Raw genomic sequence first — 8,366 nt, 5'->3', positions numbered from 1 at the left:
TTTGATGTCCATATTACAGACCTCACTAAATTTGTATCAAATGCACTTTACAATGTCTATTGTACCTGTTCCATTTCACATAATAAATTTCTTTTCTTCTGTAGGATAGCAAGTGGTTTAAATATAAGCCTGTTGAGAATAAATTGCATGCAAGTTTTTCCCTAAAAAGGCAAAAATCTTTGTTTCAGCCCATACTGCTTGTAAGAAAAGTTAATTGCAAGAGTCTTTTTGTGCTCAGATTTGTTGTATCATGTCACATGAGTATAGAAATGATAAAAAAGACACAAATTTTTATTTCTTATAGCCTCAATATGCATTTTTTAATGTAAATATGTAGCACGGCCTTAATTGACCCTAAATTTTTTCCAGTCTTACTTGGCCTAAGACCCTTTTAAACTAATATGATATGTTATTTGTAACTTTTCTTTCCATTTAAAGTACTTTAAATACATATGTAAGGATTATTTATAACTAAAAAGCTTCACAAATTAAAAATTGCTGGAAAATATTACATCTTCATGTAAGGCTCCCCTTCATTGAAAAACCTGAATTTTTAGGCACAGGCTCATATAAATTTGACTTTTGAATAATTATGCCAAGTCTGATAAATCAAATGAGTACTCTATTGCTTTTAGTACATGATAAGTTATATGTTAAGGCATTTAAAAAGTATTTTTTTGCAATATTTTAATTTTTAAAGCCCCAAATGTTGATAGTTGAAATTTTTCAATTTTAACGTCAAAATTTTACACGTAAAGATGAGTATAGAACTTAACTTAATGTCTATAATGTTCATCCTATTGTCATGAAACTTTGTAAGCAGTGTTATAATACATTAAGCTTTGTTCATACCAAGTTTTTTTAAGATTTGTCAACTCTTTCTACCCTAAGAGGTGAAATCTGTAAATATAGAATTTGTACTCTGGCAACTTCCCTAAATGATTTGATGGTGTCAACTTGTCAAATAGCATGAAACTAAAGGATTTAAACTTTTATTTTATAGAATTTCTGCAAAAATGACCAATTTTGGCATTTTATGGTCAAAATAGGCATTTTATAACTTTTTCAATATTGATGCATAAATGGCATCCTGACTTTCTATCCGACAGGTTTTTATGGGTCAATATTTGTGTTTCTATGCCTTTACCTGCTTCTTTTACTTATTTATGAACTCTGAATCTACAGAAAAGAAGTCTATCTCAGATAAAATGTGCAAAATTTGTTGTATAAATGACCCTTGTCTAACGCCTTGTTTGGATGAAGGCAATAGTGGGGAGCTTGGTATATAAAATTTGATGTCCATATTACAGACCTCACTAAATTTGTATCAAATGCACTTTACAATGTCTATTGTACCTGTTCCATTTCACATAATAAATTTCTTTTCTTCTGTAGGATAGCAAGTGGTTTAAATATAAGCCTGTTGAGAATAAATTGCATGCAAGTTTTTCCCTAAAAAGGCAAAAATCTTTGTTTCAGCCCATACTGCTTGTAAGAAAAGTTAATTGCAAGAGTCTTTTTGTGCTCAGATTTGTTGTATCATGTCACATGAGTATAGAAATGATAAAAAAGACACAAATTTTTATTTCTTATAGCCTCAATATGCATTTTTTAATGTAAATATGTAGCACGGCCTTAATTGACCCTAAATTTTTTCCAGTCTTACTTGGCCTAAGACCCTTTTAAACTAATATGATATGTTATTTGTAACTTTTCTTTCCATTTAAAGTACTTTAAATACATATGTAAGGATTATTTATAACTAAAAAGCTTCACAAATTAAAAATTGCTGGAAAATATTACATCTTCATGTAAGGCTCCCCTTCATTGAAAAACCTGAATTTTTAGGCACAGGCTCATATAAATTTGACTTTTGAATAATTATGCCAAGTCTGATAAATCAAATGAGTACTCTATTGCTTTTAGTACATGATAAGTTATATGTTAAGGCATTTAAAAAGTATTTTTTTGCAATATTTTAATTTTTAAAGCCCCAAATGTTGATAGTTGAAATTTTTCAATTTTAACGTCAAAATTTTACACGTAAAGATGAGTATAGAACTTAACTTAATGTCTATAATGTTCATCCTATTGTCATGAAACTTTGTAAGCAGTGTTATAATACATTAAGCTTTGTTCATACCAAGTTTTTTTAAGATTTGTCAACTCTTTCTACCCTATTAGGTGAAATCTGTAAATATAGAATTTGTACTCTGGCAACTTCCCTAAATGATTTGATGGTGTCAACTTGTCAAATAGCATGAAACTAAAGGATTTAAACTTTTATTTTATAGAATTTCTGCAAAAATGACCAATTTTGGCATTTTATGGTCAAAATAGGCATTTTATAACTTTTTCAATATTGATGCATAAATGGCATCCTGACTTTCTATCCGACAGGTTTTTATGGGTCAATATTTGTGTTTCTATGCCTTTACCTGCTTCTTTTACTTATTTATGAACTCTGAATCTACAGAAAAGAAGTCTATCTCAGATAAAATGTGCAAAATTTGTTGTATAAATGACCCTTGTCTAACGCCTTGTTTGGATGAAGGCAATAGTGGGGAGCTTGGTATATAAAATTTGATGTCCATATTACAGACCTCACTAAATTTGTATCAAATGCACTTTACAATGTCTATTGTACCTGTTCCATTTCACATAATAAATTTCTTTTCTTCTGTAGGATAGCAAGTGGTTTAAATATAAGCCTGTTGAGAATAAATTGCATGCAAGTTTTTCCCTAAAAAGGCAAAAATCTTTGTTTCAGCCCATACTGCTTGTAAGAAAAGTTAATTGCAAGAGTCTTTTTGTGCTCAGATTTGTTGTATCATGTCACATGAGTATAGAAATGATAAAAAAGACACAAATTTTTATTTCTTATAGCCTCAATATGCATTTTTTAATGTAAATATGTAGCACGGCCTTAATTGACCCTAAATTTTTTCCAGTCTTACTTGGCCTAAGACCCTTTTAAACTAATATGATATGTTATTTGTAACTTTTCTTTCCATTTAAAGTACTTTAAATACATATGTAAGGATTATTTATAACTAAAAAGCTTCACAAATTAAAAATTGCTGGAAAATATTACATCTTCATGTAAGGCTCCCCTTCATTGAAAAACCTGAATTTTTAGGCACAGGCTCATATAAATTTGACTTTTGAATAATTATGCCAAGTCTGATAAATCAAATGAGTACTCTATTGCTTTTAGTACATGATAAGTTATATGTTAAGGCATTTAAAAAGTATTTTTTTGCAATATTTTAATTTTTAAAGCCCCAAATGTTGATAGTTGAAATTTTTCAATTTTAACGTCAAAATTTTACACGTAAAGATGAGTATAGAACTTAACTTAATGTCTATAATGTTCATCCTATTGTCATGAAACTTTGTAAGCAGTGTTATAATACATTAAGCTTTGTTCATACCAAGTTTTTTTAAGATTTGTCAACTCTTTCTACCCTATTAGGTCCGAGACCACCATTGTCGTCCCTTGATTTTCGTTGTTCACAAATATAGTCCCTAGTGTTGACAGTGGGTTACTTGCCATTAATTTTTATACCCCTTCCAAATTTATTTCTCCATGTTCACTGCCTCAAATTGCAAGAAGGGGGATGAAATTACACTGTAAAAAAATTTGGGTCCAGAATTTTAAAGGAAAGTAGTGATTTGGTCCAGCTGAAAAAGGTTGAAAATGAGCACTTCGGAAGCTGTCAAAAGATTTCAAGACGCCCTTAACATAAAATTGTCCATATTTTGAGTTAGAGACGATGAAGTTTTCTATAAATTTGATATAATTTGTCCCAAAAGTAGTACAACACACTGTCAAAGTTTCTTTGAGAAAGCGCAGGTGGGATTTTTTTTATTTTCATTTATGTTCTAAAAGAAATGCACTACGAATTAATTGTGTTCTCGGACCTAAGAGGTGAAATCTGTAAATATAGAATTTGTACTCTGGCAACTTCCCTAAATGATTTGATGGTGTCAACTTGTCAAATAGCATGAAACTAAAGGATTTAAACTTTTATTTTATAGAATTTCTGCAAAAATGACCAATTTTGGCATTTTATGGTCAAAATAGGCATTTTATAACTTTTTCAATATTGATGCATAAATGGCATCCTGACTTTCTATCCGACAGGTTTTTATGGGTCAATATTTGTGTTTCTATGCCTTTACCTGCTTCTTTTACTTATTTATGAACTCTGAATCTACAGAAAAGAAGTCTATCTCAGATAAAATGTGCAAAATTTGTTGTATAAATGACCCTTGTCTAACGCCTTGTTTGGATGAAGGCAATAGTGGGGAGCTTGGTATATAAAATTTGATGTCCATATTACAGACCTCACTAAATTTGTATCAAATGCACTTTACAATGTCTATTGTACCTGTTCCATTTCACATAATAAATTTCTTTTCTTCTGTAGGATAGCAAGTGGTTTAAATATAAGCCTGTTGAGAATAAATTGCATGCAAGTTTTTCCCTAAAAAGGCAAAAATCTTTGTTTCAGCCCATACTGCTTGTAAGAAAAGTTAATTGCAAGAGTCTTTTTGTGCTCAGATTTGTTGTATCATGTCACATGAGTATAGAAATGATAAAAAAGACACAAATTTTTATTTCTTATAGCCTCAATATGCATTTTTTAATGTAAATATGTAGCACGGCCTTAATTGACCCTAAATTTTTTCCAGTCTTACTTGGCCTAAGACCCTTTTAAACTAATATGATATGTTATTTGTAACTTTTCTTTCCATTTAAAGTACTTTAAATACATATGTAAGGATTATTTATAACTAAAAAGCTTCACAAATTAAAAATTGCTGGAAAATATTACATCTTCATGTAAGGCTCCCCTTCATTGAAAAACCTGAATTTTTAGGCACAGGCTCATATAAATTTGACTTTTGAATAATTATGCCAAGTCTGATAAATCAAATGAGTACTCTATTGCTTTTAGTACATGATAAGTTATATGTTAAGGCATTTAAAAAGTATTTTTTTGCAATATTTTAATTTTTAAAGCCCCAAATGTTGATAGTTGAAATTTTTCAATTTTAACGTCAAAATTTTACACGTAAAGATGAGTATAGAACTTAACTTAATGTCTATAATGTTCATCCTATTGTCATGAAACTTTGTAAGCAGTGTTATAATACATTAAGCTTTGTTCATACCAAGTTTTTTTAAGATTTGTCAACTCTTTCTACCCTATTAGGTGAAATCTGTAAATATAGAATTTGTACTCTGGCAACTTCCCTAAATGATTTGATGGTGTCAACTTGTCAAATAGCATGAAACTAAAGGATTTAAACTTTTATTTTATAGAATTTCTGCAAAAATGACCAATTTTGGCATTTTATGGTCAAAATAGGCATTTTATAACTTTTTCAATATTGATGCATAAATGGCATCCTGACTTTCTATCCGACAGGTTTTTATGGGTCAATATTTGTGTTTCTATGCCTTTACCTGCTTCTTTTACTTATTTATGAACTCTGAATCTACAGAAAAGAAGTCTATCTCAGATAAAATGTGCAAAATTTGTTGTATAAATGACCCTTGTCTAACGCCTTGTTTGGATGAAGGCAATAGTGGGGAGCTTGGTATATAAAATTTGATGTCCATATTACAGACCTCACTAAATTTGTATCAAATGCACTTTACAATGTCTATTGTACCTGTTCCATTTCACATAATAAATTTCTTTTCTTCTGTAGGATAGCAAGTGGTTTAAATATAAGCCTGTTGAGAATAAATTGCATGCAAGTTTTTCCCTAAAAAGGCAAAAATCTTTGTTTCAGCCCATACTGCTTGTAAGAAAAGTTAATTGCAAGAGTCTTTTTGTGCTCAGATTTGTTGTATCATGTCACATGAGTATAGAAATGATAAAAAAGACACAAATTTTTATTTCTTATAGCCTCAATATGCATTTTTTAATGTAAATATGTAGCACGGCCTTAATTGACCCTAAATTTTTTCCAGTCTTACTTGGCCTAAGACCCTTTTAAACTAATATGATATGTTATTTGTAACTTTTCTTTCCATTTAAAGTACTTTAAATACATATGTAAGGATTATTTATAACTAAAAAGCTTCACAAATTAAAAATTGCTGGAAAATATTACATCTTCATGTAAGGCTCCCCTTCATTGAAAAACCTGAATTTTTAGGCACAGGCTCATATAAATTTGACTTTTGAATAATTATGCCAAGTCTGATAAATCAAATGAGTACTCTATTGCTTTTAGTACATGATAAGTTATATGTTAAGGCATTTAAAAAGTATTTTTTTGCAATATTTTAATTTTTAAAGCCCCAAATGTTGATAGTTGAAATTTTTCAATTTTAACGTCAAAATTTTACACGTAAAGATGAGTATAGAACTTAACTTAATGTCTATAATGTTCATCCTATTGTCATGAAACTTTGTAAGCAGTGTTATAATACATTAAGCTTTGTTCATACCAAGTTTTTTTAAGATTTGTCAACTCTTTCTACCCTATTAGGTCCGAGACCACCATTGTCGTCCCTTGATTTTCGTTGTTCACAAATATAGTCCCTAGTGTTGACAGTGGGTTACTTGCCATTAATTTTTATACCCCTTCCAAATTTATTTCTCCATGTTCACTGCCTCAAATTGCAAGAAGGGGGATGAAATTACACTGTAAAAAAATTTGGGTCCAGAATTTTAAAGGAAAGTAGTGATTTGGTCCAGCTGAAAAAGGTTGAAAATGAGCACTTCGGAAGCTGTCAAAAGATTTCAAGACGCCCTTAACATAAAATTGTCCATATTTTGAGTTAGAGACGATGAAGTTTTCTATAAATTTGATATAATTTGTCCCAAAAGTAGTACAACACACTGTCAAAGTTTCTTTGAGAAAGCGCAGGTGGGATTTTTTTTATTTTCATTTATGTTCTAAAAGAAATGCACTACGAATTAATTGTGTTCTCGGACCTAAGAGGTGAAATCTGTAAATATAGAATTTGTACTCTGGCAACTTCCCTAAATGATTTGATGGTGTCAACTTGTCAAATAGCATGAAACTAAAGGATTTAAACTTTTATTTTATAGAATTTCTGCAAAAATGACCAATTTTGGCATTTTATGGTCAAAATAGGCATTTTATAACTTTTTCAATATTGATGCATAAATGGCATCCTGACTTTCTATCCGACAGGTTTTTATGGGTCAATATTTGTGTTTCTATGCCTTTACCTGCTTCTTTTACTTATTTATGAACTCTGAATCTACAGAAAAGAAGTCTATCTCAGATAAAATGTGCAAAATTTGTTGTATAAATGACCCTTGTCTAACGCCTTGTTTGGATGAAGGCAATAGTGGGGAGCTTGGTATATAAAATTTGATGTCCATATTACAGACCTCACTAAATTTGTATCAAATGCACTTTACAATGTCTATTGTACCTGTTCCATTTCACATAATAAATTTCTTTTCTTCTGTAGGATAGCAAGTGGTTTAAATATAAGCCTGTTGAGAATAAATTGCATGCAAGTTTTTCCCTAAAAAGGCAAAAATCTTTGTTTCAGCCCATACTGCTTGTAAGAAAAGTTAATTGCAAGAGTCTTTTTGTGCTCAGATTTGTTGTATCATGTCACATGAGTATAGAAATGATAAAAAAGACACAAATTTTTATTTCTTATAGCCTCAATATGCATTTTTTAATGTAAATATGTAGCACGGCCTTAATTGACCCTAAATTTTTTCCAGTCTTACTTGGCCTAAGACCCTTTTAAACTAATATGATATGTTATTTGTAACTTTTCTTTCCATTTAAAGTACTTTAAATACATATGTAAGGATTATTTATAACTAAAAAGCTTCACAAATTAAAAATTGCTGGAAAATATTACATCTTCATGTAAGGCTCCCCTTCATTGAAAAACCTGAATTTTTAGGCACAGGCTCATATAAATTTGACTTTTGAATAATTATGCCAAGTCTGATAAATCAAATGAGTACTCTATTGCTTTTAGTACATGATAAGTTATATGTTAAGGCATTTAAAAAGTATTTTTTTGCAATATTTTAATTTTTAAAGCCCCAAATGTTGATAGTTGAAATTTTTCAATTTTAACGTCAAAATTTTACACGTAAAGATGAGTATAGAACTTAACTTAATGTCTATAATGTTCATCCTATTGTCATGAAACTTTGTAAGCAGTGTTATAATACATTAAGCTTTGTTCATACCAAGTTTTTTTAAGATTTGTCAACTCTTTCTACCCTAAGAGGTGAAATCTGTAAATATAGAATTTGTACTCTGGCAACTTCCCTAAATGATTTGATGGTGTCAACTTGTCAAATAGCATGAAACTAAAGGATTTAAACTTTTATTTT

The sequence above is a fragment of the Mytilus trossulus genome, chromosome 13 (genome assembly GCF_036588685.1).
Source record: "Mytilus trossulus isolate FHL-02 chromosome 13, PNRI_Mtr1.1.1.hap1, whole genome shotgun sequence".
Taxonomy (NCBI): Eukaryota; Metazoa; Mollusca; class Bivalvia; order Mytilida; family Mytilidae; genus Mytilus; species Mytilus trossulus.
This window is presented reverse-complemented; position numbering follows the sequence as displayed.